This window comes from Salmo salar, chromosome 13 (genome assembly GCF_965601325.2).
Source record: "Salmo salar chromosome 13, fSalSal1, whole genome shotgun sequence".
In the NCBI taxonomy this organism is placed as follows: Eukaryota; Metazoa; Chordata; class Actinopteri; order Salmoniformes; family Salmonidae; genus Salmo; species Salmo salar.
This window is the reverse complement of record NC_138303.1, coordinates 29,557,064-29,571,389: the sequence shown is the minus strand read 5'-3', so window position 1 is coordinate 29,571,389 and position 14,326 is coordinate 29,557,064. Positions and strand designations below refer to the sequence as shown.

The 14,326-nt window shown below is 45.7% G+C and overlaps 1 protein-coding gene across 1 annotated transcript in view; it reads left to right on the top strand.

Moving 5' to 3' along the window:
* The first annotated feature begins 616 nt into the window (after window positions 1-616).
* Window positions 617-14,326, top strand: part of LOC106566793 (helicase ARIP4) — a 114,705-nt gene continuing 100,995 nt past the window's right edge. Inside the window, exon 1 of the mRNA XM_014135186.3 lies at window positions 617-766. The gene's annotated coding sequence lies outside the window, so the exon portion shown is untranslated. The remainder of the gene's footprint in view (window positions 767-14,326) is intronic.

The window sequence follows — 14,326 nt, the reverse complement described above, 5'->3', positions numbered from 1 at the left end:
AACCAGAAGTGCGTGAAAAGCGGGTTCATAACTAAATCAAGGACTGTTTAACATAATTGGCCAGTAGGGGGCGCCGCGAGAATTAGAGAATTTAGAGGTGATGGGGACTGCTTTCTGAAGATAATCCAGTAGACTACTAGCCTACTAAAGATGCTGCGTGAAATATATGGCAAAATACTCTGTTAATTACCATTCCATCGATCAATTAACTCAGAAATCAATGTGTTAGGTTACTGTGTAAGAAGAGAGAAAATGTAGACTTGGAAAAGCTTCCATGTCATTAATTGAAAACCCATAAGAATCGGACAACAATCTAAAATGGGTTCATTTTATGGTTTTGGCTGTTTGATATTTGATATTCAGGCCGCATTTAACATATTTCTTTATTTTGGTGGTATAGCAATTGGATATAAATTGTCTCTCTAAAGTGCAGTTGAGTCCAATGTGTAGCAAAAAATATGTGAATCAGCATAATAATTAGTTTGCTTGCACCTACTTGGTTGACGGCTTATTTAACTTTATGCATATTAATGTATTACGCAAACTGATCATGTGTCTCAGTCAATTTCTTCGGCTGTGCTTTTCCGGAACTCTCGAATTGGTTTTTGTATTCCTGGAGGGGACCGAAAGCATCGTTGCTCCTCAAGAAACTGATGAAAGAAATCTCAACCTGTATGTAACAGAAAACAGAAAATGTATTGACAATTGAATGCAAATTAATTGACCATTGAATGCAAATTATTGAAGAAATTTCACGTAGCGAAAGGTAAGGGTACTTTTTAGTTTGCATGCCAAATGTAATTGTGGGAGATGTCATTGTTAAAACATTAGTCGTGTTTCGTCTGCCCAGTGTGTCAACTGTGGACAATGGGAGTCTAGTGCACATTATCGGTGCTCAGACTGCATTGCCATTGTTATGAAACGTGTGCATTTTCATAAGCCTTACAGCAAAGTAGTGTAAATAGAATGACAACAATGAAACATATTCAATCTACAACAGTAAAATAATAATTCACTTCAGTGGCATTGCTTGCTGAAGTGTTGACTGAAATGTATACCTACGTCAACCTTAGCTGACTAAATGCAACTCCATGATGAAGGACGTTTCTGATGAACTTCATCAACGGAGTTGAGCAGAGACCAGGCTTTGTGGAATTCAGCTCCAACTACATTTAGTCGCCCAAGGTCAATACTTCCAAAAATGTACATTTTAAGGAACGCTTGCCTTGTACATTTGCCCTCTCTAGTTGTCTGCCTTTCTTTATTTGCTGAAATCCAAACTTTTTAATTAAATATTTAATCAAATACTACCAACTCGTTCCTTGTTGAGATTCAATTGACACATACGCATTCACGCTGAGTTGCAGTCTTAGATCAACAATGAGGAAACAGTTGGTTGTATTTGATTGTGTTATTCAAAATTATGGATTTCAGCAAACAAAGCTATGCAACTACAGATTACAAGCATAAGTACAAGGTAGGTCTAAGCGTTTCATAATGTATACATTTCTTAAGTATTGACCTTGGGCAAATACAGTAGATGTAGTTGGAGCTGAATTCATCATAGTCAGCTAGTTCAATCTTTGGTTTTGGCTGTTGTTATTTGGTGTGACATAACTAAAGTCATGCATGTTCTTATCTTCTGTAAATCTTTTTTAGATGTAGTCATATCTGCCTCAGCAAGATTAGTACCATTATTTATGGGGAATAAGAATTGTGACTTGCCACAGATTCCACTTTGTCATCTTTAAAACTATCTAAAGGTGTGTGCTGAGGGATTAGGCTCTTTGCCCTGGTCACTTGGATTAACTGCTGGTTCTTTTGTTGAAGGGAATTCAAAGACATTTGCTTAATTTCCCCTTACATAATGTATCCAATGAACTCTACCCCGTCCCAAACCCAACATGAACTGTTCTGTGAGCACTTGGTGAAGATGAAAGTCTTTTCTGTATTTTTAAGCTGTCACACATTGTTTTTTTTAGATTGCTCTCGCAACGTTTATTTTTGTTGGCCGATTTGTCTTCAATCTGCCATCGGTTCCATGTGAGTCCATTGTCAAGGTGAGCAGTCCATTGTCAAGGTGAGCAGTCCATTGTCAAGGTGAGCAGTCCATTGTCATGGTGAGCAGTCCATTGTCATGGTGAGCAGTCCATTGTCATGGTGAGCAGTCCATTGTCATGGTGAGCAGTCCATTGTCATGGTGAGCAGTCCATTGTCATGGTGAGCAGTCCATTGTCATGGTGAGCAGACAGTTAATTTCTTTACTTTTAATCAACCACTCCATTAACGTTGTGTTTAGTGTCTCTTCTTATCCCCTTGGCTCACACTGAAAAGTCTTAACACAGTACACCTTTGTGGTCAGAGTATGTCTAGTCTCTGTCTTTTCTCTGGAGGTTGTTGCTGAGCCACCTCAGTTCAACGTGAGGAGTGTCTCAGAGCAGCACACAGATTCCAGGTTTGATCTATCGGGAACATTGTAAATGGCCTTCTCCTTTTAGAAGGTCTGGGGGTGGCTGCTTCTGGCACTCCTTTGCTTGCTCACTCTGTTCCTGCGAACAGGCGCAGAGGGAGACCTGCAGGCGAGGGAGGGTGTCGTGACACAGCCCAAATGTCTCCTACACACTCCCTTGCTCCCAGCCATCCTGAAATGAGGAGCCGCACTCTTCTTTCCATCTCCTTTCTCCTTGAACTCAAACTTTGAACTCTGTCCCTGTCTCCTCCTCGTCTTCTCTTAATCATGAAGTTCATGCACCTTTTTTTTTTCTCTCGCCCACCCAGCAGGCTATGTTCTCACGTCCCTGTTACAGGTGTAAAAAAAGCCACTTGTAGAGAAATGTATGTATGCATGTGTGGCTCTGATGAGCTGGCACCATTATTTATGGACGCATGGCCTGTACATACTGTACTGTACTAGTCTGAGTGGAGGGGCATTTATTTATTTTTGCTCTGAAAAGGAGTCGCCTATTAAGTAGAAATCAATGGGAGAAATTCCCCAAATACAGGTGTGCTAAGCTTGTAGCGTCATACCCAAGAAGGCTCAAGGCTGTAATCGCTGCCAAAGGTGCTTCAACAAAGTACTGAGTGAAGGGTCTGAATACTTATGTAAATGCTATATACTGTTCGCTTAACCCGGAAGCCAGCCGCACCAATGTGTCGGAGGAAACACCATACACCTGTCGACTGAAGTCAGCGTGCCTGCGCCTGGCCTGCCACAGTTGCTAGAGTGCGATGGGACAAGGACATCCCGGCCAGCCAAACCCTCCCCTAACCCGGACGACGCTGGACCAATTGTGCGCCGCCTCATAGGTCTCCCCGTCGCAGCCAGCTGCGACACAGCCTGTTATCAAACCCAGGCTGTAGGGTTTTTATTTTTACTATTTTCTACATTGTAGAATAATAGTGACGACATCAAAACTATGAAATAACACACGGAATCATGTAGTAACCAAAAAAGTGTGAAACAAATCAGTGAGTCACGTGGCTTGCTATATAAAACAGGCATCAAGGCATTCAGTTACTGTTTGTTTGAATGTTAGGTCACTCACTTGGTATGATCGTCGGTGCCAGGTACAACATTCGTGTGCAGAACGCCATCTCGGAATGCACAACTCACCGATCCTTGTCACGGATGGGCTGTTGCAGTAGACGACCACACCAGGTTCCACTCCTATCAGCTAAAAACAAGAACAAGCGTCTCCAGGGGGCACGCGATAACCAACACTGGACAATTGAGGAGTGGAAAAACATTGCCTGGTCCGACTAATCCCGGTTCCGGGTGGCTGGTCTCAACAATCCCACAGGTGAAGAAGCTGGATGTGGAGGTCCTTGGCTTGCGTGATTACACGTGGTCTGCGGTTGTGATGCTGGTTGGACGTACTGCCACCTTCTCTAAAACGACGGAGGCTTATGGTAGAGAAATTAACTTTCAATCATCTAGCAACAGCTCTGGTGGACATTCTGGCAGTCATCATGCCAATTGCACGTTCTGTCAACTTGAGACATCTGTGGCATTGTGTGGTGTGACAAAAAAGCACCTTTTGAGTTTCGGAGCTGTTTTAAATGAGAGCTCTGTTTTTGCTTGTTGGCTGCTTGTTTCTTGAAATAATTAGTTTGAAAAATGTCGCGGCTGAGATCATTGAAAATAACCTATCCCTCGGACACTTTTCAGGCTGCTGATTTCAACGTTTTAAGGGAGCCTTTTTTTCTCCTCCAACACCTCACCATTCACAACTTAAAAACAATGTATTTGATGTGTCTAAGGTCTATATCTTTGATTTACTACGTGTGTGTGTGTGTGTGTGTGTGCAGTGCACCCCACCCCATCTCGGTTTTGGTTTGTGTGGGTCACTGGATATGAAGCAGTGTCTGTCTGCGGTTTTATGTGAGTGGTAAGGGAAGGTGGGGTGTCTGTCCTTATCTAGGCTACAGCACCACTGTTTTTGATGTTAGCAGGTGATTGTTGAGCAGAAACCCTGTCTGTGCACACTAACCCCCACGTAGATATGCGATCCTAGACCACTCCTTTTTAGATGTCTTTTCCTGTCACACCTGTCTATTAGGGCCGGGATGATACCAGTATTGCAATATCTTTCCATTGCAAAAATGAAAACAGATGAAATTCATTAGTCCTTCAACCTGCTGTATTTGAATGATTGTGTGCTATAGCTTGGAAAATAAATACATGTAACTCTGGGTGAAAACATAAAGATGTTTGTTTCCAACATTAGGGCTGTTTTCCTAAAAAGTTAAATCCGCTTCGTGTTTTGTTTACTTGCTATGATACTAATGAGTATCGTGATACTGGTATTGTTCCGGCCCTACTATCTATTGCCCTCAAACTCAACTCTGGAACTCGAAGCCAGTTCCACAGATTTTTCCCCCCTCCATTGTTTCCCTCTAATCAGGGATTGATTTAGACCTGGGGCACCAGGTGGCTTCAATTTAACTTTCAGGTAGAACAGAAAACCAGCAGGCTCCGGACCTTTTAGGGTAAAGGCGTTTGCATGCTTCCCAGCCGAAATAGTTCAGAACAGTTTGTGCATATATTATGACAGCATTTAGTGATGTTTTTGTTAGTTTGGGACTTCGGCTAGGTTTTTTTGGGGGGGCTGTTTGGCCACACTTTCTTTTTTTTTCTCTCCGGAAAGCCGAAGTCATTAGCCAAGGTCTACGTTTATCTCCTAAAAATACCTGGGGTCAGCAATGTCACTCGCTGCTGTGAACAAACTTTTTTTAATAGAGTCCTCAGGGTGCTATTTCATTGGCTCACTGTCTGCGTGCCTCACCACTAGACTTGGTTAAATGCTGAATGTAGATTAACCTCTCTGGGATATGTGGGACTCTAGCGTCCCACCTCGACAACAGCCAGTGAAATTGCAGGGCGCGAAATTCAAACAACAAATCTCATAATTAAAATTCCTCAAACATACAAGTATTAGACACCATTTTAAAGATAAACTTCTTGTTAATCCAGCAACAGTGTCTGATTTCAAAAAGGCTTTACGGCAAAAGCACACCATGCGATTATGTTTGGTTCTCTGTGGCTAGGCGCTGACCAAACAGCCATTTTCCAACCAAGGAGAGGTGTCACAAAAGTCAGAAATAGCGTTAAAATTAATCACTTACCTTTGATGATCTTCATCTGATGGCACTCCCAGGTCTCCATGTTAGACAATAAATGTTCGATAAAGTTCATCTTTGTCCAAATACCTCCTTTTTGTTCACGCGTTTAGTCCAGTAATCCAAATGCACAAAGCGTGCTCACAAAGTCCAGACGAAAAGTCAAAAAAGTTCCATTTATAGTTCGTAGAAACATGTCAAACGATGTGTATATAATCAATCTTTAGGATGTTTTTATCATGAATCTTCAATAATATTCCAACCGGACAATTCCTTTGTCATTAGAAAGGAAAGGGAACGGAGCTCGCGCTCATGGCCGCGCACGATAAACAACTCAAGGCTTTCAACCTAACCACTGGTTGAAACAGCTCTTATTCACTCCCCTTTCACAGTAGAAGCCTGAAACAACGTTCTAAAGACTGTTGACATCTAGTGGAAGCCTTAGGAAGTCTGACCCCATTTACACTGTATATTGGATAGGCAATCACTTAAAAAAACTACAAACCTCAGATTTCCCACTTCCTGGTTGGATTTTTCTCAGGTTTTTGCCTGCCATATGAGTTCTGTTATACTCACAGACATTATTTTAACAGTTTTGGAAACTTTAGACTGTTTTCTATCCAAATCTACTATATATATATATATATATATATATATATATATATATATATATATATATATATATGCATATTCTAGCTTCTGGGCCTGAGTAGCAGGCCTACTGTATGAATGGACTCACATCCATTTTTAGATAGTGGGCTGTGGAGCCCTTCTGATATCTGTGAGCCCCTTTTGAAGCCCTTTAGGTCTTCATCAAAGTGCCTGACTGCGGCTCTGGAGACGGGCAGATCTTAGGGCATCACAGAGGGGGGACTTCCCACTGTGCCGTGTACTATACTGGACTGTACTGTAGGTAATTTCCATATTAAAGGACCCATGATCACCAACGTGAAGTTCATAGGAGCATATCAAATTGGTTGTCAAATGAAATCTAAGAGTCTATATTTTGGGGAAATGAAGGCATAAATACATCTTTCTACCATTTTCCCTCATAAAACTGTGGCATAAGTAATGGTTTGATTTCTGGTCAAACAGATGGAAAAGGGGTCTTAAGACTTTCTGGTAGATATTTTCTAAGGTACTAGAAATGCATCAAAACACAATGTTTAAGACCCCTGACAACTAACATTACTTTTCTATTTCGTTTTGGAGAAATGATTTCCCTTCTGTAAGTTTAAGAAACATTGCCTTGTAATTCTGTTACCAAAAACCCATATCTGAAAGATATTTTCTAATTTCTCTCCCTTATGAGAGAGGATAATGAAAGTTCTCAGGTCTACCTTTACTTGTTACTTCTACCTACCTAAATTATTTATTTCCCCCCCCAATTTCATGATATCCAATTAGTAGTTAGTCTTGTCCCATCGCTGCAACTCCCGTACGGACTCTGGAGTAGTGACGCCTCTAGCATTGCGATGCAGTGCCTTAGACCGCTGCGCCACTCAGGAGGCCCCTCGTTAGTGTTTTCACTGATATACATTTTAAGTGATTCGAATTCGTAATTCTGTTACCAAATCGGTAGCAGAGTTAACAAAATATCTGTTAACGAATTACTGCAATTAAATTGGCAACAATGAGAAATCATAGTTGTCACAAACCACAACAGTTAGGTCACCTGATACTGTCCTCTATTCCTCTGGCATACTGTTATGTTCAGCTCCTAACAGTTTTCTTTCCCTCTGTCGTGTGTGTGTGTGTGTGTGTGTGTGTGTGTGTGTGTGTGTGTGTGTGTGTGTGTGTGTGAACAGTCTGAATTGAATATCTAGTTAAACACTTCATCAGAGGCCATGAGCTCATGTTGCGGAACATTTCTATAGGCTATGCATATAGAGGAGGATCCCATCAGCTTTCTATAGGCTAGGCCTACTATATTTATTTATCAACTTTCCTAATATTAAGCACATTGCTTATATTTACAATCGGAGTAAATCCTACCTGGCTGGCATGAAGCGTCCTCCATTTGCCATTTAAGTGAAAAGATGGCATGTTGTTTTCCGCTGCCCCTGTTTTGAGACGGGTGCATGATGATGTTCCATTCTAAATCAAAACTAATTTCTTGCATATATTATCTAGTATATGTAAAATAGGGCTGTCCCCGACCAAAAAAAGCTTTGTCGGCCAAAAGTCACCTGTTCTTTCGACCAATCGATTGCTCGACATGTTTAAACGTGTATTTTTCCATATATAGACACACCCTATGTATTTTAATAAAATCAACTAGATGCATTGAGCTTGTCTGAGGCTTTAAGCTTACGGTTTGATGCCTCTAGGGTGCCAGAGATCTAGATAACCAGAAGGGGGAAAGAAACTTAACCTGACCCAACTCTCCTGAAGTTAAAAGGCAACACGAGGAGTCTGCAACCTTTTCTCATGTGGAATGACAATTTAGCTTACCATTTCTACCCATCTGCATGCCAGTTATGGTTTTCAGATTCACATTCTCACATTCTATCTAATGAAAATTATACAAACCTAAAAATTAACTTCTGTTGCCAACTACGTAAAAATAGCCTACATAAAGCCAACAAATAAAAACATTGCAGCCTGCAGGTAGATATAAATATTCCTGATAATTAATATACTATAAATCACATTTGCTACACATAGCCTGTCTGCAACGAACTTGAAACATTGTATCAACTATTAACTTGGCTGTGGCCAATGCTTGCACTAGCAAACTTGCAACGTTTTATTAAATATTCTGGGCACAGCTGTAGGCTATTTGTGCAAGGCACAATTCTCTTCTTCCTTTAAATTTTTCAGAGCAGTAAGCTATGCAACTATCTAAACAGAGGATTATCCGTGTCTATTCTCTAACAGCTGTCCTTTTACATTCCTCTTTTCAATTGTGAAGAGATCCTATAGGGCATTGGTCATAATAGAGAATTAAGGAGCTCACCGCACCTCAAATGTTTTACTGCTTGAGCTCCTGTTCCTCTTAGAGAATATTAACTCAAAAGTATTGTGGAGCTCCTGTATCTAAATATAAACAGTACCGGCACCCAAAATGAGTACTGGAAAGTGTTTCAGTCCAAGTCGAGAGCATTCTGGACTGGAGAGAGCGAAAGCATTCTGGAGAGGGAGAGAGCGAGGAGCATTCTGGAGAGAGAGAGAGCGAGAGCATTCTGGTGATATATGTAATGGGGATTTGATATGCACTAACAATCAAACGCAAATAATTCACACAATGAAGTTATGAAACAATGAATGTGCACATATTGGAGAGAGAGAGCATTCTGGAGAGAGAGAGAGAGAGAGCATTCTGGAGAGAGAGAGAGAGAGAGCATTCTGGAGAGAGAGAGAGAGGGCATTCTGGAGAGAGAGAGAGAGAGAGCATTCTGGAGAGAGAGAGAGAGAGCATTCTGGAGAGAGAGAGAGAGAGAGCATTCTGGGAGAGAGAGAGAGAGAGCATTCTGGAGAGAGAGAGAGGGCATTCTGGAGAGAGAGAGAGGGCATTCTGGAGAGAGAGAGAGGGCATTCTGGAGAGAGAGAGAGAGAGAGCATTCTGGAGAGAGAGAGAGACGAGAGAGAGAGAGAGCATTCTGGAGAGAGAGAGAGAGAGGAGCATTCTGGAGAGAGAGAGAGAGAGAGAGAGCATTCTGGAGAGAGAGAGAGAGAGCATTCTGGAGAGAGAGAGAGAGAGAGAGAGCATTCTGGAGAGAGAGAGAGAGAGAGAGCATTCTGAGAGAGAGAGAGAGAGAGAGAGAGCATTCTGGAGAGAGAGAGAGGCATTCTGGAGAGAGAGAGAGCATTCTGGAGAGAGAGAGAGCATTCTGGAGAGAGAGAGAGAGAGAGAGCATTCTGGAGAGAGAGAGAGAGCATTCTGGAGAGAGAGAGAGAGCATTCTGGAGAGAGAGCATCTGGAGAGAGAGAGAGCATTCTGGAGAGAGAGAGAGCATTCTGGAGAGAGAGAGAGCATTCTGGAGAGAGAGAGAGAGAGAGAGCATTCTGGAGAGAGAGAGAGAGCATTCTGGAGAGAGAGAGAGAGCATTCTGGAGAGAGAGAGCATGCTGGAGAGAGAGAGAGAGAGAGAGAGAGAGAGAGAGAGAGAGAGAGAGAGAGAGAGAGAGAGAGAGAGAGAGAGAGAGAGAGAGAGAGAGAGAGAGAGAGAGAGAGAGAGAGAGAGAGAGAGAGAGAGAGAGAGAGAGAGAGAGAGAGAGAGAGAGAGAGAGAGAGAGAGAGAGAGAGCATTCTGGAGAGAGAGAGAGAGAGAGAGAGCATTCTGGAGAGGGAGAGAGAGAGAGAGAGCATTCTGGAGAGGGAGAGAGAGAGAGAGAGCATTCTGGAGAGGGAGAGAGAGAGAGAGAGAGAGAGAGAGAGAGAGCATTCTGGAGAGGGAGAGAGAGAGAGAGAGAGAGAGAGAGAGAGCATTCTGGAGAGGGAGAGAGAGAGAGAGAGCATTCTGGAGAGGGAGAGAGAGAGAGAGAGCATTCTGGAGAGGGAGAGAGAGAGAGAGAGCATTCTGGAGAGGGAGAGAGAGAGAGCATTCTGGAGAGAGAGAGAGAGAGCATTCTGGTGATATATGTAATGGGGATTTGATATGCACTAACAATCAAACGCAAATAATTCACACAATGAAGTTATGAAACAATGAATGTGCACATATTGGAGACAGCGAGAGCATTCTGGACTGGAGAGCGAGAGCATTCTGGAGAGAGAGAGCGAGAGCATTCTGGAGAGGGAGAGCGAGAGCATTCTGGAGAGGGAGAGCGAGAGCATTCTGGAGAGAGAGAGCGAGAGCATTCTGGAGAGAGAGAGCGAGAGCATTCTGGAGAGAGAGAGCGAGAGCATTCTGGAGAGATGAGAGCGAGAGCATTCTGGAGAGAGAGAGCGAGAGCATTCTGGAGAGGGAGAGCGAGAGCATTCTGGAGAGGGAGAGCGAGAGCATTCTGGAGAGGGAGAGCGAGAGCATTCTGGAGAGAGAGAGCGAGAGCATTCTGGAGAGAGAGAGCGAGAGCATTCTGGAGAGAGAGAGCGAGAGCATTCTGGAGAGAGAGAGCGAGAGCATTCTGGAGAGAGAGAGCGAGAGCATTCTGGAGAGCGAGAGCATTCTGGAGAGCGAGAGCATTCTGGAGAGCGAGAGCATTCTGGAGAGCGAGAGCGAGAATTCTGGAGAGCGAGAGCGAGAATTCTGGAGAGCGAGAGCGAGAATTCTGGAGAGCGAGAGCGAGAAATTCTGGAGAGAGAGAGAGAGAATTCTGGAGAGAGAGACGAGAGAGATTCACTGAGATGGGCAAGAATAACACAGGTAGGTGTCTTGTGTGCAATTAAGAAAAAATCTATATGTGTGTTTGCTACTGCTCAACTAAAACAATCGACCAGTCTAATAATTGGGGTCAGCCCTTGTCTGCAGGTCTGCTCCTGAACCGTGTGTTTTAAATGTTAGCCTTGTGGTATAGTCTACTTCCAGGTCTGCCTCTCTCCGCATCCCACTTATGTAAGCTGCATTGCATCACAAGGAGGGATTTTTATAGTTTTTCCAATATTTAAATCCAAGTGCAAAACATTTTTTAGGCTCTTTACAAACCCAGTTACTAGAGACTTAATGTGTAGGGCTTTACAAGTAGGACATCATTTTATATATTTTACTGAAAACTGAAGTCACTCCTTTCTTGATGAACAAGAAGAATCATGACATTGACAAAATACTTTTATATATACAGTATATAGTGTATGTGGACACCCCTTCAAATTAGTGTATTTGGCTATTTCAGCCACACCCGTTGCTGACAGGTGTATAAAATAGAGCACACAACCATGCAATCTCCATAGACAAACACTAGCAGTAGAATGGCCTTACTGAAGAACTCAGTGACTTTCAATGTGGCACTGTCATAGGATGCCACCTTTCCAACAACTCAATTCGTCAGATTTCTGCCCTGCTAGAGCTGCCCTTGTCAACAAGTGCAAGTGCTGTTATTGTGAAGTGGAAACGTCTAGGAGCAACAACGGCTTAGCCGCGAAGTGGTAGGCCACACAAGCTCACAGAACGGGACTGCTGAGTGCTGAAGCGCATAGCTCCAAAAAATTGTCTGTCGTCGGTTGGAAGTCCCCGCAGCAATGTTCCACCATCTAGTGGAAACACATCCCAGAAGAGAGTAGGCTGTTATAGCAGCAAAGGAAGGACCAATTCCATATTAATGTCCATGAATTTGGAATGAGATGTTCGACCAGCAGGTGTCCACATATATTTGGTCATGTAGTGTATACAGTGCCTTCGGAAGGTATTTAGATCCCTTGACTTTTTCCATGTTTTGTTACGTTACAGCCTTACAGAATTACGTTATAGAATTACGTTGTTTTTTCCCCTCATCAATCTACACACTACCCCATAATGACAAAGCAAAAACTGGTTTTTAGAAATGTTTGCTATTGCGATTACAGCATTGAGTCATCTTGGGTATCACTCTACAAGCTTGGCACACCTGTATTTGGGGAGTTTCTCCCATTCTTCTCTGCAGATCCACTCAAGCTCTGTCAGGTTGGATGGGGAGAGTTGCTGCACAGCTATTTTCAGGTCTCTCCAGAGATGTTTCTCATGGTCTGAGAGTCTTTAGGTGCCTTTTGGCAAACTCCAAGCGGGCTGTCGTGCTTTTTTCCGTCTGGCCACTTTACCATAAATGCTTGATTGGTGGAGTGCTGCAGAGATGGTTGTCCTTTTGGAAGGTTCTCCCATCTCCACAGATGAACTCTGGAGCTCTGTCAGAGTGACCATTGGGTTCTTGGTTACCTCCCTGACCAAAGCCCTTCTCCCCAGATTGCTCAGTTTGGCCGGGCGGCCAGCTCTAGGAAGAGTCTTGGTGGTTCCAAACATCTTCCATTTAAGAATGATTGAGGCCACTGTGTTCTTGGGGACCTTCAATGCTGCAGAATTGTTTTACTACCATTCCTCGACACAATCCTGTCTCAGAGCTCTACGGACAATTCCTTCAACCTCATTGCTTGGTTTTTGCTCTGACATGCACTGACATCTGTGGGACCTTATAGACAGGTTTGTGCCTTTCCAAATCATGTCCAATCAATTTAATTTACCACAGGTGGACTCCAATCAAGTGGTAACCAAGATGCACCTGAGCTCAATTTCGAGTGTCATTGCAAAGGGTCTGAATACTTATGTAAATAAGGTATTTCTGTTTTGATTTTTTTATACATCACTTTGACATTATAGGTTATTGTGTGTAGATTGCTGATTTAATTTATTGTATTTAATCCATTTTAGAATAACGCTGTAAAGTAACAAAATGTGGGAAAGTCGAGGGGTACTTTCCTAAGGCACTGTATTTAGTGGAGCCAAATATTTGGGGAGAGGAGGGGGGAGGGGAGGGGAGAGGAGGGGAGCAGGGAGGGGAGAGGAGTGGGGAGGGGAGCGGTGTGGGGAGGGGAGCGGGGAGGGGAGGGGAGAGGAGCGGTGTGGGGTGGGGAGAGGAGCGGTGTAGGGAGGGGAGCAGTGGGGAGCGGAGCAGTAGGGGAGCGGGGAGGGGAGAGGAGCGGTGTGGGGTGGGGAGAGGAGCGGTGTAGGGAGGGGAGCAGTGGGGAGCGGAGCAGTAGGGGAGCGGGGAGGGGAGAGGAGCGGTGTGGGGAGCGGGGAGAGGAGCAGGGAGGGGAGAGGAGCGGTGTGAGGAGGGGAGCGGTGGGGGGAGAGGAGCGGTGGGGGGAGAGGAGCAGGGAGGGGTGTGGGAGGGGGGCGGGAGGGGAGCGGTGTGGGGAGGGGAGAGGAGTGGGGAGGGGAGCGGTGTGGGGAGGGGAGCGGGGAGAGGAGCGGTGTGGGGTGGGGAGAGGAGCGGTGTAGGGAGGGGAGCAGTGGGGAGCGGAGCAGTAGGGGAGCGGGGAGGGGAGAGGAGCGGTGTGGGGTGGGGAGAGGAGCGGTGTAGGGAGGGGAGCAGTGGGGAGCGGAGCAGTAGGGGAGCGGGGAGCGGAGGGGAGTGGGGAGGGGTGGGGTGGGGAGCGGAGGGGAGTGGGGAGCGGAGGGGAGTGGGGAGGGGAGCGGTGTGGGGAGAGGAGAGGGGAGAGGAGCGGTGTGAGGGGGGGAGGAGTGGTGGGGGAGGGGAGCGGTGTGGGGAGAGGGGGGAGAGGAGTGGTGGGGGAGGGGAGCGGTGTGGGGAGAGGGGGGGAGGGGAGCGGTGTGGGGAGGGGAGCAGGGAGGGGAGAGGAGAGGAGGGGTGTGGGGGATCGGGGAGGGGAGCAGGGAGGGGCGGTGTGAGGAGGGGTGCGGTGGGGGGAGAGGAGCGGTGTGGGGAGGGGAGCGGTGTGGGGAGGGGAGCAGGGAGGGGAGAGGAGAGGAGGGGTGTGGGGATCGGGGAGGGGAGCAGGGAGGGGCGGTGTGAGGAGGGGAGAGGAGCGGGGAGAGGAGCGGTGTGGCGAGAGGAGCGGGGGTGAGCGGTGTGGCGAGAGGAGGGGAGCAGGGAGGGGAGGGGAGCGGAGGGGAGCGGTGTGGGGAGAGGAGCGGTGTGGGGAGGGGAGCGGTGTGGGGAGAGGAGCGGTGTGAGGAGGGGCGCGGAGGGGAGCAGGAAGGGGAGAGGAGCGGTGTGAGAAGGGGCGCGGAGGGGAGCGGTGTGGGGAGAGGAGCGGTGTGGGGAGGGGAGAGGAGCGGTGTGGGGCGAGGAGGGGAGAGGAGGGAGCGGGGAGGGGAGAGGTGTGGGGAGAGGAG